Below are 18,268 nucleotides of genomic sequence, written 5' to 3'. Positions count from 1 at the left end.
GTTGACCGTTATCTTGTTACTGCAAGACTCCTCTCTATAAAAACAATATTGCTAGCTCATCATAGGATTATCATGATACGGACAAATGTACTGTTCATACAATAGTCTGTGGCAATGGTGCTGTAGAGTAGAACAAGAGAACAAGCAATTCCACAATAAAATCAGAGTCCAGTAGCACCTTTAAGACCAACAAAGATTTATTCAAGGCGTGAGCTTTCGAGTGCAAGCTCTCTTCGTCAGACTATGATCTTCTTACATGACAGAGAATATATAGCAAAAATCAATTCTGTTACATCAGTAGACTGTGTCACAACCAAATACAGCCAATGATAATCCTTTGTCAAAACAGCCAATCATTCCCCTATAATTCAGTGTACTTTACAAAGAGAAACCAAAATGCTGTTATCAGAGATCAAAAGCTATCACCTCCCCATATGTTGCTTGCTCCATACAACTGTGACGCATTCCTCCCAGGGAACTGCTGGTAACTATCCCAAGGCCAGGGAGTCAAACTCAAAATTCCATTACAATGCCATATCTTACAGTCATATTATCACAAATATAATACATAGTGAGGAATATGGATACACAAGTTGAACAAGGTTAGCATGAATTGTGAGATAAAAAGCCTTTGTCCCTATTGAGTCCTGGGTATGTCATAGTATTGAGTTTTGTAATAACAGTCACATAATTCCAATTAAAATAAATCGTGAGGAATGTGGATACACAAGTTATATAAGGTTAGCATGCATAGTGAGATAAAAAATCTTTGTCTTTGTTGAGTCCTGGGTATGTCAAAGTATTGAGTGTTGTAATAATTTGCATTTCTGCAATCTCCATTTCTAGCCTGTTCTTGAAGTTTCTTTGCAATAAAACAGCTACTTTTAGGTCCCTATGTCCAGGAAGGTTGAAGTGTTCCCCTACAAGTTTTTCAGTCTTGCTTTTGATGTCAGTCTTGTGTCCATTAATTCTTTGGGGGAGGGTTTGACCTGTTTGCCCTATGTAGAGAACAGAGGGACATTGTTGGCACTTGATGGCATATACCAAGTTTGAAGATGAGCAGGTGTATAAGCCTTTGATGGTGACGTTGTTAGGTCCAGTAACTGTGGCATTGGAATGTATATGGCAGCAAAGTTGGCATCTGGGTTTGTTGCAAGCTCTAGTACCAGTATCCAAGTTCCCATTCGATGCTGCATTGTTGTGGGTGAGGAGTTGTTTGAGATTGGGGGGCTGTCTATGTGAAAGAAAAGGTTTACCCCCCAGTGCTTGGGAAAGAGAACTGTTGTTATCCAGTAGGGATTTGTAAGTCACTGATGATGCGTTGTACTGTCTTGACCTGAGAGCTATATGTAACCACTAGTGGTGTTCTGTTGTTTTCTCTTTTGGGTCTGTCTTCTAACAGGTTTCTACTAGAGCTTGCAACAAACCAAGTGTTTGTGTCCTGAGATAGTATAGTTGTAAGGATTGATCATTATACAAGGTTTGTTTTCTTTTGTCAGCACTTAGGGCAGTTCTACACACTGAAAAAAATAGTGTTACGCCAACAAAATGACGTAATACTAAAAAAAATAATGTGCCTCGGGCCATTCCTCACCTTCTGGCTCTCTTTCGCCTGCTGTCTTCTCGTGCTCCTTGCACCCTGCATACCTGCTTGAAATGCTGGAAGAGAGCAATGCGCTTTACATCTGACTCTCCTCCGCCTGTCAATCAAGCCAGGCAACCAATCGCCTTCCTCAATAGCCCGCAATGGCAGCTATTCTTTTAAGTAAAATTTCTCAATTGAAACGCCTATGCATCTAATCACAGATGCATAGTCCTTTTTATAATGCCACCCCTTATGGAATCACGAGCCTTGGATCTTTTAAAAATTAATATTGTTCCCGATTTTTTTTTGGGGGGGGGGACTTTAGAAAGGCATGCTTTGTGTTTTAATTGGGGTGAAAATATTTTGCTTTGCCTGCGTGATTTAACGCCTATTCATTGCTCCAGGCAGTTTGCTTTTTTTAAAAGTCCGCAGGAGAAGGGTGGCAGGTGCGAGTGTGGGAAATGGAGACAGAGATAGTGCTACTCTGGCTCCACACATTTCCTTAGCATGTGGCTTGCTGGTTGCTCTCCTCTAGCTTGCACTTTTTAGTTGGGGGAATCCACTTTATGTGATTCCCCAGCTAGCACTTTAAAATGGAGGATGTAGCTACCGGTTTGCTGCTTGGATGCTGGATGTTGGCGACGTCGTACAAAACGCCAAAATATGGTGTCTGCATAAGGTGAGTATTTCACTATATTTATCGGGTGCGGAATGGCCCTTAGAGTGCCCTTATTATGGATTCTCAAAGTCCCCCCAGCCCCAAAACTGTTCTAAGTGTGCTCAACATTTTACCAGTGATATATAATCCCATCCCCTATCATTGGAGCTTTAGGTGTCCTGGTGGGGGTTTATATAGAGCTTAAGACAGCTGTGATTGGCTGCAGAATAAACTGACCTGTTCTAGGCCTCGGGAACTATTTTACGATGATATTTGAAAGTGGTTTTCATTTCTGTAATACTGTACCAGCATCAGGGGTGTTCCCATGGCTGAAGAAGCTTAGAAAGACCAGTAACTGTACTCTATCTATGACACACTTCCAAACCGGCCCCGATTTTGCAATGGTGTCAGAGTCTGCAAAAATCATGTAAAGATCAAATCAAGGAGTTCATGATAGCCTTTATAAATCAGCCACTGTTTCATGGTATCTTTTCATTTGCTCTCTAATTTGCCCTTATTAGGTAGGACAACAGAGAATACTAGCAGGAAAAAACTCTGTCTATTCCTTGATCACTTATCAGCTCTAGACCCAGTCTGGCTTCAGGCCAAGATGAGGAATTGAAGTGGTGCTTCTTAATAGATGGCTTCTGTCTGAATATAAAGAAAAGGGGGTGAGTCTCTGTTACTTTTACTGGATATATCAGCAGTCTTATCCACAGCCAATACTGTGTACCATGCCATCTTGTTGAGAAATTTGAAAATAGAAGTAGGCATCAGGAGGTATGCTTTGGATTTGTTAGTGGTCAAGGAGCTGATGTGCTTTCTGACATGAAAGACATACATTATTTCTATTAATTTCTCTGTTGGGAGAGCATAGCATATCAATTAAACTGAAATTAATAACTCAACAGACAAAGTATAATGTGATCACAAAAAATGGGAACAAACTGTTTTCAGTAGAATGTAATCAAACTGAAACCAGGCAAGGCACTTAGCCTTAAGGAAAAATCTGAAATTAATATTTTTATTATGCATTACTAATTGATACACGGTTACTCAAAAGCAAGAATACAAACTGTTGACAAGCACTGCTGTATAGCACTACAACACATAGAGTATATTAGGGAAGGTGCTACATCTTTTCCTTACAAATTGGAATCAAGCCATTAAGGAAGGAATTAGCCCAATGACAGATGTCAAGGCAAAACTAGGAGGAAAAGTAGGCAATTCCTGCATAGGGGGAATCAGGCACAAGCAAATCAGCATAAAGTGAAGCACTGTAATCCCTAAAACAAACAAATCTAAATAATCAGTCTTGTCATACGATAATTTTTTATTTATATTGGTACATTTTTACTGAAAACAACTAAATTCTCTGAACCTTAGTTGATCGAGGAATAGCAAATTTGGCTTTGTTCCATAAATGGGTTTCACAGTGTTGCAGTCTTGAAAATCTGTTGGGTGTGATTGCTTGCAGACACAGCAGATTTCCATCTGTCATCGTTATCAAGCTGTGGCTGTCAATCTCAGAAGTTTCACAGGAAGCCCTGATGATACCAATTAGCTTAACCTACTGTGCGCACGCCACAGGGCAATAAACCATAAAATTGCTGTTTTTATAACAGATTGGATTTAAAATAGTTTCCCCTTATTCAAACAACAGGATACTTAGATTCCTAAAAATGCATGACAAAATGTATTTAAAACACACAAACCCAGCAACTTGGGAAGCTAATATCTACACTGCATTTCAATGAACTTGCTTCACCTAAAAATGGAGTGGTAAGCTACCCAGCCATCAAGATGTGGGCTGACCCAATTCAGTGGGCACCAATGGAGGACAGGTGGGATAGGAAGCAAGACAGTATTTTAGGTGTGTGAAGTCTGTATTTCATTCATGCTATTTCTGAAACTCAAGCTCACTGGCCACAACTTAGGAAATTACATCATGTATTTGGCAAATATTACATGATATAAATAACCTGGAACAGCAAATTGTTCACAGAAAATAGATGCAAACGGGAACTAATTTGCTTCTTCACAGTTGTCACTCTAAAACCCATTCTAAAACTCTCACATTCCTGACAGGTTAGCAAAAGACCAGCAGCAGCTAGACCAAGTCCAGAGAGGAATAAAACATAACCAAAAATTATCCCCTGAGATTAAAGGTATTGCTGAGGTTAATTTGATACTTTGTGCAAGGCTATCAATGTGCAAACATAAATAACATGTTCTCATTCCCAACATTGCAATCTTTAATGTGAGCGAAGGAATAGAAAACATGCTTGTTAAGCTGTAGCACTTCACTTGTTAAGACAGCTAATGGCTCCCAGTGAAAAACTATCCACTTTCTATATTAGAACATTTTATACTTGCTATACACACATTAAAAATGTACCTATAAAATTGTGTGTGAAAGTGATAAAATGTATGTTTACAAACAGATGCACTGTAGAAGCACACTCATCATGACTTTCTGCAGTTCACCACTGAGTGAGCTATTGATAGCAAACCTGGGTTAGTCTTTGTAAATTGGGTGAAACAGCTCTAGGACCCACCCCAATAATTTATTTAGCTTGTGCCACTTGTACTTCTATTTGCAAGTCTGTAGTCCACATGCAAAAACCATGTTATCAATTTCACTGAGACTAGCAGTCGCTAAAAAACACAGCCGGAATTATTGCAACTGGCATAATTACTTCATTTTCAAGGCTCAGGGCTACAATACAAATGACCATTAGTCCAATTAACTTTAATACAAAGAATCATTTGTCAGTCCTCATTCTTTAGTGATCTGAGAACAGCAGCAGTAATCCTATGGAGACTGCTGTGATATCAATCCAGGGCACTGGCCCACATATCTGTCAACAGCAGCTACTTACCTCATCTGGATCACATGATCTTTCACTTCAAGATACTGTGTAACTGGGGATGCTAGAGTGAGTCCAGTATAAATCCTTCAACAGAAGGGTCTTTAGGATAATAAAGCACTAAGTACAACATTTCTTTTCTACTGGGCATTTTGGGAATTATTTGTGAGTACTATAATAGCCCCCAAAATATGTTTCAGAAAACACCACACAGAAATGGAGGGAGCAGAGATGGATTCCCTTTACAAATGATGTCTGCACATATGAATGCACCATAAACGTATGCGTACATATACAAATGATGGAACATTATGCACTTCGTATAAACACACATTTTTTTTGTTCAGAAAATGGAGGAGAGGTAGGACAACTATTTAACTTTCCCCTTTCTGCCACATATAAATATAACACACAGCCTTCCCAAATGCTTTTTCTCCTTCCTCCCCATCAATCCTGATGCCTTCCACCTTTCCTGCTTTTTCAGCAGCAAGGATGGGTCAAATTACACAAAACAATGGAAAACACCAGGATGCAATTTTAAAAATTGTTAAATAACATTTGTGGGGTAGGGGTATGGGAGGATGTAACTTTTTATTGGAGTGCCTTTAAAAAAAAAATCTCACACAACCTCCAAGCAGCTCCACTGGAAGACACATGCAGAGAACCTACAGATAATCTATTAGTTCCCCTACCAAGCAAAAAACAAATCAAAACAGTTCTTGTGGGCCAACAGAGTTTAGGAGAATAGCATGGGATGAAAGAAGAAACTCAATTCCTCTCTCTGCACTGTAAGCTACATCTGAATTGGTGGGGCTATTTGCAATGAAGATCAATTCACAGATTTTCCAGGATCTTGTCTCGTTTAAACCAAAGATAACAGGAAGAATGACAGGCATTCTAAGCTATGTGGAGCCACTGCTGTTCACCTTGGATGAGAAATCAGCTAAATGGGTTAAACCCAATCCAATCTTCCACATACCAACACTCAGCATGCAATGCATATGTAACTAATAGGGATAAAAGGATTAGTCTGATTTTCCATCATTTTTCTGTACTCTTACTGAATTTCTGACCACTCTAATTTCTGCCTTTGGTCATCCATTTGAAAATGGAGTTCAGAAACAGAATAGATTTAGGAAGAAATGTGTGGGCACATATTTTGAATAAAACTTTGTTGATCTTAAAGGTGCTACTGGACTCAGGCTTTGTTCTGGTGCTTCAATCCAACGCTCCCTTCCTCACAGCCTCCTGAACATAAACACAACTGCTGTTGAGAGAATTGATAGATCCTCCTGAAAGTATGTATTTGGTACATACTGGCAATTTATTTATTACATTTATATACTGCTGTTTGCAGCACAGCTGGCTCACGGCGAATCACAACATGACATAAAACCAATAAAACAATTTAAAATCCCCTCCCACTCTCCCCCCCCTTTTACCCCCCCCCCCAAGCCACCCCAAACATATACCCGGAAAGATGAAAATACATCATTTTGGAGAAATAGATCCTGTCAATCAACCCAGGACAGAGGGGAAACACTTAGGAAGGCAGAAAGGGACAGGCATACCTCAGGGAGTCCCCATTATAAGAATCTGGAGGACATGTGAGTCCTCCTGTCATCAACGGGCTATTGGGGAGGCAATAGAAAGAGAGGAGAAAAACCTAGAGTGCTGACTCACATTCCCTTCTTTAGTCTGAGGCTCTGAAGGGTTTGTTGATCCCACCCAATTCTGACAGCGTAGCAGATACAGTACCATTATGAACTAATATTTTATTTATCCCATACTATTCAGAATCTGCCCAAGGCAGCTAACAGGATGTTTTAAAACACAAAACAGTTCCATACACTAAAGCAGCAGCAGTCTTCAGTATTCTTTAAAAGCAAGTAGTAAAATCAAAGGGGAAAGACCCAAATCTGAAAAGTTTATTTATTAATAGGATAACATTTCTAAAACCAGGAATCAACATAAAAGTAAACAGCAGAAAAGTAGAAAACAAACAGGGCAAGGAGATAAAGTTTTGTTCAAAGCCTAGGTGAATAAAAATATACTGGCCTGATTCTTAAAAGTCAGTAATATAGGCATTCCATACCAGTGGTCCCCAATCTTTTTATCACTGAGGACTGGTCAACGCTTGACAATTTTACTGAGGCCCGGGAGGGTAGTCTTTTGCAGAGGGACATCACCACCGTTGCCTGAGCCACTGCTCCGCTTGCTTTCCCGCCGGCGCCCCTGACTTCCTGCTGCCCACTGGGGCGCTGCTAGCAGCAGCTGCGCAGTGCCACGCCGAGGGGAAGCCCCAGCCATGGCGGCTGCCGGAGACCACCAGAGGTGAGCCCGTGGCAGAGTGGTAGGGCAGCCTGCAAGGCAGCAGCCAAGGAGGAGGACGAGGAGGAAGCGCAGCCCAGTACCAACTGATCTACAAACCGGTACCGGTCACCAGATTGGGGGTTGGGGACCACTGCCGTAGGCAATACAACCGCTTGATTAGAATTCAGTAGCAGTGACTAACAAGATTTTGGAAGTATAAGCTTTTGAGTATCAAAGAGTTCTTTGTCAGATCCAAAACTTTGACTCTTGAAAAACTTATACTCCTAAAATAGTGTTGGACTCTGAGGTTCAACTGGACTTGAATCTAGCTATTTCAGTCCTAAAGACCCTGAATCCAGATTTAAATAGGCATAGATAATATAAGATGGCCTCCATTTCCAATTTTATTATTTGAAAGACTTTGGGACAGGGATCCCCAACTTTTTTGAGCCTGCAAGCCCCTATGGAATCCTGACTCAGGGTGGTTTAATCACAAAATGGCTGCCATGGAAGGTAGAGCCAACCACAAAATGGCAGCATGAAGTCATGTATAATACTAACAACTCCAATATTTCTGGCAGACAATCTGTTTAACATTAAGCCTTTAAAATAATATATAAAAATAATTTAGAAATGTATTAAAATAAATATATTGTTAAAAACATTTTCTTGTATACATACACTTACTTATTAAAATAAATATATTGTTAAAACATTTTCTTGTATACATACACTTACTTTCTGCTATTCAGTAAAAATGTTCATGTTGTGGTGACAATTTCTTAAACATCAGCATAGCCAATGAGAAGCCCTCTTCTGCAAAAACGTCACCTGATCCTGTTCACTTTCTAAAAACACTCAGTAGGCACCTGGAAATGAAGCTGGTGGATGTCATAGATAGTCATGATGTTGGGGACCCCTAGATGTATTGCTTCATCTTTATCTCAACAAATCTGCTAGTACTGACTATAAAATACCCCAAATAGGGCCACATGCAGTTTCTCGCACATATGAAATAGAAACATTTCATAGCATACCATTTATTGATAGCAAAGTAATAAATTTGTGGATATAAACAGGCAGAAGTTGGCTTTGCTTCCACCAAAGTTCAGTAATTTTAAGGACTGATGTAATCAGATAATTAATCTTTATTTTTATTTGTCTACTAGCTTCAAAGCCCGTTCCTAAGAATGGGCCTTGAAAGGATCCCCTCCCCTGGCCAGGCAGCTTAAGGTGGCTTTCGGCCACAGCTCGCAGCTGGATCAAGTGGGACGGGCAGGGGCTGGGCAGTTTGTTAGCAGACCCGGGACAGAGCTTCTTAGCAGGTAGTCAGCAGGCCGGGAGATCCAGCCTAGCAGGCCAAGAGGCCCTCATTAGCAGGGCCAGCCTAGCAAGCCAAGAGGCCCTTTGCCCAGGGCCCTCTCCCCTTACTTGCTGCTGGCTCCAGGCACTGAGGTGCGTCTGAGAGCAAAGAAGCTAGGAACCCAGGGACAAAGGGCGGGAGCTACAGGGGCATGGCTGGTTGCACCCTGATTGGCCCTATTCCAACTTGGACAGCCATACACTTTCCACCCCCCAGGCTGTTTCACAAATATACAGAGGAACCATGGATAAGGATGTACATTATTTATACTCCACCTTTCTCACTGAGTCTCAAGGCACATTAAACAGAGCAGATTAATCAAGGCACATTAATCAAGAAGATGGGACATACGATAAACAATGCATTCATCAGGGTTTCTGAAAGCAGGTAGAGATCTGAAACAGAACAGGATGAAATTTTACGCATGTCAGTATCTTATATTAAATGATGCAGAAATTGCAACGTCAGATCCTACTTACAGCAAGAGACTTTAGGAACTATACGCAGCAGTACAGTAAAAAGTACCTAACCCTTTTTCAAAGTATAAACCTGAACCCTTTTGTTACAGTATATATAGGCAGTGTAAAAAAGCTCTCTTGAATAATTCAGTTTTGCATAATTTGTGTAAAAGACAGGACAGTGACAGCCTTCCTAATCCCATTATCATCAGGCAGGCCATTCCATAAAGTGGAGAGGGGAATTAACAGAGAATGCACCTGTATAAGAAAGTTGCTGATGGGCCTCATTTGCTGAGTTACATCTGCAGAAGGCCCTGATCTGATGAGCAAAACTATCATGGCAGAGATAGCCATTAGGACCATGGCCATGAAGGGCTTTGTATCATGATGGTCTACTAACATCATCATACATGTACCGTATCAACTTCACTGCAAAGAAGTGCAACAAGAATAATTCAGCATATAATACACATTACTCTGAATGAATACAATAAAAATTTCTGTTTAATCCACATTCATAAATGGTGATAACAGAAAGTTTTGTCACTCCTAAAATATTTAGGAGTTATGGAATAAGTCCACCTAAGCACACTCACCAATTTATTTTCCTTTTTCCGTTAGTGATGGAATGTAACTTTTTTTGGCAGTTCTTTGAACAGGAAAGAAGATTCTTGGGAAATGTAGGGGCTATTCAGAAATGTCAATGTGACATTTAATAAAGGGTTGACAATAAAAAAGTAGTGACAGTCTGACTGTCACAGTTATGTAGAACACACACCTGCTCTGAGACTACTTAGTCATTCCCCTCTCCCTCTCTCTCAGAAACACACATACACACATACATATGTGCACACAGACTCCTTCCCCCCTCCCCTCTCCCTTCTTCCTTATTGCTTCCCTGAACTCCTCCCTGATCTCAGACACACACACAGACTCCTTCCCCCCACTCCTCTCCACTCTACCTCCTTACCACTTGTGGCAGGAGTGGTCGCCATTTTCTGTGGAGTCCTTCAGGCCTCTGCTGGCTCTGCCATGACCTCCGCCAGCACCACCACTGCCTGGACTTCCACTGGTGGCATGAGTACCACTTGGGCCTCCGGTGGCAACGCATCCGTCACCTCAGCCACCTTCTCCAGCAGCTGGCTTCTGGTGTGCTCCCTGGGGTGAGACTACATTCATGTCCATACCCATTTACATCTCAGGGGGCAAGCCAGAAGATGTATTCCACATCAATAATCAAAGTATGTCTGTCATTGATGAAGCCAATGTCCTAGAGTTGTGATGCACCATACTAGTAGGTTGGGCGCTTCAGCATCTGAAGCGGCTGTTCCCACCTGAAGCATCCAGTGCCGCGCCGTGGGGGGGAGGGGAGGCACAGGCACTGGCACGCCAGTCACTGCACACCTGCTGGTGCAGAGCTCTGCACCTGTGTGTGTGCGCCAACTGGTGCGCCAGCGCCCACACCTCCCCTTGACTCCCGCACCACGGCACTGGAAGCTTTGGGCTAGAATGGATGCCAAACGGCCTAACCCTACATACCAGTATATAGCTGTTCCAGCAGCCAGTCCATGACATAAACAAGTGCAATCTTTAGTGATAAAAAATTAATTCTAATTCTTTGCACATCTACAATGGCTACCAATCTATTTCTGGACACAATTCAATATGCTGATGTACCTTAAGGACAGATTCAAATGGGTAGCCATGTTGGTCTGAAGTAGCACAATAAAATTAGAGTCCAGTAGCACCTTTTATGAGCCTCTTGTGGAGCAGAGTGGTAAGGCAACAGACATGCAGTCTGAAAGCTCTGCCCATGAGGCTGGGAGTTCGATCCCAGCAGCTGGCTCAAGGTTGACTCAGCCTTCCATCTTTCCGAGGTTGGTAAAATGAGTACCCAGCTTGCTGGGGGGTAAACGGTGATGACTGGGGAAGGCACTGGCAAACCACCCCGTATTGAGTCTGCCATGAAAACGCTAGAGGGCGTCACCCCAAGGGTCAGACATGACCCAGTGCTTGCACAGGGGATACCTTTACCACCTTTAAGACCAACAAAGATTTATTCAAAGCGTGAGCTTTCAAGTGCAAGCAATCTTCCTCAGACTATGAACAACCATCATGACATTCGAAAGCTCATGCCTTGAATAAATATTTGTTGGTCTTAAGGGTGCTATTGGACTCTCATTTTATTGTACCTTAAAGACATTTTACACCCTTATGAACCTACCCAATGATTGTGGTTATCCTCTGAGGGCCTGCTTTGTGTGCCCCCAACTTCTAAGGTTAGGTAGATAGCAACCAAGGAGATCTTTTTTGTTTGGGCATCGAAACTATGGAACTCTCTTCCAAAGGTGATTTCTCTGTCCCCTTATGTTGCCATCTTCCACCAGTGGATGAAGACTTTTTTGTTTTGTTTTGCATTACTGGTTTTGTTGGGGGGGAGGGCAAATGCAAAATTATGCTAGGGTGCATTATTGGTTCTGGCGGGAGCTGCATATGCAAGTACACAGAGCATACGAAAATCCTTTCTGGAAAGAGATACCCCTTCAGGGCTGTTTCAGGCCAAGAAAGCAGCTATGGGGGTGAGCAGAAACCCTCTGCTCTCACACTGAGGTTATCTATTTGATCTAGGTCCCTGTGGCGCTTCCAAATGGAAGTTGCCACCAGGAACTCACAGTTGCAGTATGGGTGTCAGTCCCCATGGTTAACTCATATATATAAAACATAAAATGTCAAGCTCAGCTCTCAGATGCTGCCAGAAACAGCATCAAGGCATTGGATGTAGTAGAAGAAGTGAGTAATTCTCTTTCTGCTTGCCTGCCATCAAATACCTGACAAAAGAAGCCATATTACCATCAGGGTGGAAGGAGTGGAGGGGGAAGGTTCCCCAAATGAAACATATAATGGAAATTAACAAGCATAACAAATATAATGGCAATAAATGAAGCTCTTGAACACCCCCCCCAAAAAAAAAATGGCCATAAAACTGTTCAAGTAGTGGCCGATTTAAATCAGCAACCAGACCCCAATATTTGCCAAAGAGTAACAGTTATAATATAAAGAAAGCAGAAAAACAGAAATAGCAATAGGATGAACAGTCAACAACTTTAAAACATAAGCATGACGCATCTTATGTCTAGGCTAGCCCAGTCTCATCAGAAGCTAAGCAGGTTTAGCCCTAGTTAGTATTTGGAAGAGACCACCAAGGAATACCAAGGTCATGAAGCAAAGGTAACAAATCATTCTGAATGTCAATTGCTTTGAAAGCCCTGGGTGACCATAAGTCAGTTATGACTTGACAGCAAAAAGTAAAAATTATCAGTATTGTGTGGAAAACACAGCTAGTGGAAGAATTAAAATAGTCACAGTCACAAGAGAATTATTTAATACAACCATTTAGCTAAAAATAAATGTATTATATAACAAAATATACCTCAGTATCAAATTCCAGCAGTAAAGATTTTGATTTTTTAAATCTTACAATTAATGGAAGACATCTTTATTCATGTAACACAGAATTCATTTTTGCTTATTCTATTTTTTCTTCTTAGAAATATAATCAGTATATGTATTACTTTCTAGCCTGCTGGGATAGCTTTCCAATAGTCTTTGATTCGTAGTTTTAACCTACCCAAGTTCATTCTGTAAATGCTGGCATACCAGGGAGTGAAATCCAGCATTTCGAAGTGGGGGGCCTGAGGCAAAACTATCTAGCATAGCAGATTTTCAGATTATCAGGAAGGTATAGCAGAAATGTCACAGCCAGTTCTATTCCACAGAGGCACATTTATCAAAGAAGGCAGCTGTTCGGAATTCACCATCTACTTTCCCTCTGGAAGGGGAACCTGATAGTAACAGACTCCCATTGCGGAGAGAGGACGCATAGGAATATATATATATATATATATATATTGAAGTGTACACTGATTTCTTGTGTATCTATAGGAATATTGCATTTCCAAATGTAAGAAATATGGTAAGCTCCTTTTTGTAAAGAAAAATATTTTCCTTGTTCTTGAGTATCTGTTCAGTTTTTGAGGAGGAAAAATCCCACACTCGTTCTATAGCTATATCCTCAACAGATTTAGCAAGAAGTGCAACTTTGATCTTTCTTCTTACCAGTGGTGCAACAAACTTTTTTTTAATAAGTTTGATAAACTAAACCAAACTTGAGCTTTTCAAAGCAATATAGCTTTTTTAACCTCTAGAATATCAATTATCTGGAGATTTATATTTTAATACAAGCTGGGAGCAGAAGTGTGACCAAAATAAGATGTAACCCTAAGCACAGCTTGTGGACAAGGCACATGCAACAGAAATATGCAACTTCAACACTTGTTTATTGATTTCACTGTGCGTGACTTGGCTTGGTAACACATGCATAGCACCAGTTTATGTCCTGAATGAATCATACCCCTTGAAGAAAGATGGAACAACTCCTAGGAGCATATGAAATTACTGACACAGCTGAACCACAGCAAATTTTATATCCTTTTTTATTATAGACCTCCAGAGAGCCATTTTTTCCTAGTATTTTATTTGGTCTTAAATGTGTTTAATACAAATATATCATTTCTATAAAATTAATGTTTTTATTAAATAATTGAATGTATACAATTTTAGATTAACTTATTTTCTCTTAATCTGCTGATTTTTTATTTTCCCCAATTAAATGCCTTGTCATAGAAGAGTCAAGACAGTGTTAGTTGAATGTTATTTTATGTTGCGATCAAACTGAGGGAAATGGACTGAGGCCACATTCAATGATTCTGTGTCAATCATCAAGGTGATCTTGAGGGCAGGGAGAATTCGGCAACTCTAGTTCCTTAAAAACCAGTTCTTGAGATATTTACCAGAATAATGCTGAAGATTAACTTATTAGTCATATGCTTCAGCGGCAAGAGGAGAAATATTCTGGCTACTTTGAATGCCCTAGATCCCATCCCCTTCTTTAGTTTTACATCAGAATAGACATGTTGATGACAAAGGGGCTACTCACATGTAAGAGGATTGCACCATTCCCATGTGTTTCAGGGGAGTCTTGCTCTGGATGTGTGATGGTGTGTGATGGACAGGAAACGTCCTTTAAATGGGACTGTGTAGCCCCTCTGGGGCTACTGAAATGCTGCAACAATTTAGCACGTGTGCAAAGGAAAAGGGGGGAACACAGAAAATCAGTCCCAATGTAAAGGTGAACACATGGAATCAAAATGGGGGGGGGGGCGGGGGGATGACAAAGAAACATGTCTGAACTGATTGCACCAGTAGTGCAATCGTTGGAACAGCCACAAGCCCTGGGAACACCCAAAATGCAACTGCAGTCTGCAAAAAGCCACAACTGAAAGAAGCTCGAAACAAATGTTGCTCAAGAAGTTTAATGTTAAATGCGAGCAACACTATACACCTGTCTGTTTTAGCAAGGTATAACTGGGTTTACACAGATGATCCAGTCAGCAATAGTATTTAGATCAGCGGCCCCCAACCTTTTTCAGGCTGGGGACCAGTCCACGAGGGGGGGGGGAGAGGGTGGCCCGGGCACTGGTGCACTGGCGGGTGCAAAAGCACATGTGCGGAGCTGCCATGCAAATGCACAGGTGCTGCAGCTCCATGCCTGTGCGTTGGCACCCACCGGCATGCCAGCACTTGCACCTCCCCCCCCCCCCCGCAGTGCAGCGCTTCCTGCGCCGGGCGCGATCGGACAACAAAGTGGCTGATCACTTCCGGCACAGTAAGCGCCGCACTGTGAGGTGGGGAAGGAGGCGCCTTCCTCCCCCCCGCCTTCCTCCCCCCCCGCCGTGGCCCGGTACTGAGCGTTTCATGGCCCGGTACCGTGGCATTTCCGTGGCCCGGGGGGTGGGAACCCCTGAACTAGATGATAGACTGAACTATAAGTATATAGTATTTAAACTTCAGTTATTTTTCCTTTTGTCAGAGAGCCAGTTTGGTGTAGTGGCTAGGAGTGTGGATTTCTAATCTAGCATGCCGGTTTCGATTTTGCACTCCCCCACATGCAGCCAGCTGGGTGACTTTGGGCTCGCCATGGCACTGATAAAACTGTTCTGACCAAGCACTGATATCAGGGCTCTCTCAGCCTCACCCACCTCACAAGGTGTCTGTTGTGGGGAGAGGGAAGGGAAGGAGATTATAAGCGGCTTTGAGCCTCCTTCGGGTAGAGAAAAGCGGCATATAAGAACCAACTCTTCTTCTTCTTCTTCCTTCTTCTTCAAAATACTGATGTTCCAAAACTACCACAGAAATAGGCTCCACTTTGTAATTCCAACCTAAAATGTTCTGGAACCTGATACACATTTCCTATAACATCCATCACTAACCAGATGCCTTTTCTACAGGAGCCCCATTACTTTTAGTGCTTCTAAAAATTAGATTTACAAAAGGAAAAGATGATACATTATTTAATTTCATATCAAGAACTTGCATCATTTGTCACTGATCAACCAAAAGTTTGCATCTTTTGGCAGATATAGAAGGAAAAAAGCAGCTTTGGGGGAAGAGAAACAAAATGGTTATATGGGAAACTCATCAAGGAATCTCGTATGAAATATCACTCATTGCTATCCATAAACATGAACCTGGTTTGACTATATTCAATTACAGGCAAAGAAACTGTATAATTAACCAGAGCATGATACAGAATGAATAACACATGTACAACCTTATTTATGTTCTCTGCACCTGTTATTTCTTGAATTTAAATTATAATAGTGTTCTCAGAATACAAATGGGAACAGTATCTTAACTGTCTGATAAATAGTAATATATTTCAATAGTTTTAACATTAATGGATAGAAGTATTCTATATGGAATAGAAATCTATTGATGCACTTCATTTGAATTCAGGTCCTAGTATAACCTAAGGATAAATACATATATTTTGTGAAACGAAATAATGATGGCTGTATAAAATAGCCATCAAATTTATCTGTCCCATAAATGTTTCCCTACTGTTTCTCCAAATACACATATAAATAAAGCCCTAAGTCTAATTTACCTGAAATGGACAAAGATGGTAAAAGTAAAGGTAAAGGTATCCCCTGTGCAAGCACCGAGTCATATCTGACCCTTGGGATGACGCCCTCTAGTGTTTTCTTGGCAGACTCAATACAGGGTGGTTTGCTATTCCCTTCCCCAGTCATTACTGTTTTACCCCCCAGCAAGCCGGATACTCATTTTACCAACCTCGGAAGGATGGAAGGCTGAGTCAATCTTGAGCCGGCTGCTGGGATCAAACTCCCAGCCCCATGGTCAGAGCTTCAGACAGCATGTCGGCTGTCTTACCACCCTGCGCCACAAGAGGCTCATGTGCCAGTATGGTATAGTAGTTAAAACTTCAAAGCAGCATCTGGGAGACCAAGGTTCAAATCTCAATCTTGGTATAGAAGCTCACTGTGTGATGATGGACTAGTCACATATTTTTCAGGTTAACATACCTCACATGGATGAAAGGAGGAAAGTAAGCTGCTTTGGTCCCCACTGTAGAGAAATATGAGTAATAAATGATATAAATAAATACATGCAGCTGAAGATAGGAGGTATATTAAGGTAGGCTAGTGAATGATTGAGAAGGTGATAATGAGATAGGAAAAGGATATGAGGATTGCCAGAAGAAAGAAAAGATAAAATACTGTCAAGGGAGGAATACTGGGGAAAGTGAGGTGCCACCCAAAAAGTCGTTGTAGGGTCCCTACCATATAACTGGGTTAAGCCCAGGAGGAAAAAAGGCTGCACCAGTGTCCATCTGGTAGCAGGGCTAATCCTCACTTCCAGATGGCTCCAACACCACCCCACCCTGGACCCAGGCCTGACCCCAAACCAGGACCCCGTTTGCCCCATGTCAAGGGTACACGGATTCTTCTGGCATCCCCTTCCCTGCCACAGGTACCTATGTCGGCTCAGGCCTGTCTTACAGGGAAGAGCCAGGCCTTCCAGGCCCAGTTCCTCCCCCTGCCCCGGGATGAGGGATACAAATGCTCTAGGTGGCTCCACCAAGCCACCTGGAGAATATTTTTTTCTGTTTAGGAATGCTCTATTGCTATCACATTCTTAAAAAGGAGGGGGGGGAAAGCCCCCACCCCACCCATCCCCACAGTGGAACCTGTCTGCCTCAGCTGCCTAGAGGCATAAATGTGGCACGGACAAGGTATGCTGAGAAAACTGTCCCCCGTGGGGAAACAGGAAGCAGTGGGGCAAACTGTCCCATTGCAAAGAAGCAGCAGCAGCCCGGTGAGGCTGCTGCCATGCAGAATGGGTCTGGCTGGCACCACACAACTGGGCCAGTTTTACTAGGTGGAGGCAGTTATGGGCGGAGAGGGAAGGAACAGAAAACTGAAGGGCAGATAAATGTAGGATGATTCTTAGCTAGCAAGGAGATAAGGCTGTCAAGTCCAAATTAGGAAATACCTGGTGATCTGAGGGCTGGAAGATGGAGAGATTGAGGTCTGAGGAGAGGCATTGGGACCCATATCATAAGATATCTGATTTTTAGAGCAGTACTAAACAATTTTCAACCTGATGAAGTGGGGCAGATCTGTTCAACAAGCAGACTTTAATATAGTCATTTGGAACTCTTATATCACAACAATGATACAATAAAATCCCATAAAAACCCTTAAACAGCCCTTACATTAAGGTTAATCAGATGGCAATCTATCCCTATAAAGTGTTCTATATATTTGATATACAGTACAAAGTTGATGTATAGTACAAAGTTTTAATCATGGCTTACTTTAAAGTTTTGGTACCAGTTTTTAGAATGAATGACTTTTGTAAAATATAACAATAATAATTGTAAAATATAACAATACATACAAATACTGTAAATTATTTTAAGATTTCATTGAATGTGGTATGTAGTATGTTTCTTTAGCAAGCACTTATATTCCATTAATTACCAAAAGCAAAAATAGCATACATTTTCCATATTTTTCCATATTCTATAATATGCAAGATACAGATTTGCAGACATTTTCCATATTTTTCCATATTCTATAATATGCAAGATACAGA

The 18,268-nt window shown here is 41.5% G+C and overlaps 1 protein-coding gene across 6 annotated transcripts in view; it reads right to left on the bottom strand.

Moving 5' to 3' along the window:
- RBM20 (RNA binding motif protein 20) overlaps positions 1-18,268 on the bottom strand; it is a 133,801-nt gene that overhangs the window by 87,006 nt on the left and 28,527 nt on the right. The window lies entirely within an intron of this gene.

Source organism: Paroedura picta, chromosome 8 (genome assembly GCF_049243985.1).
Source record: "Paroedura picta isolate Pp20150507F chromosome 8, Ppicta_v3.0, whole genome shotgun sequence".
Lineage (NCBI taxonomy): Eukaryota > Metazoa > Chordata > Lepidosauria > Squamata > Gekkonidae > Paroedura > Paroedura picta.
Note: the sequence above shows the minus strand (reverse complement) of the source record. Positions and strands in the feature narration are given on the sequence as shown.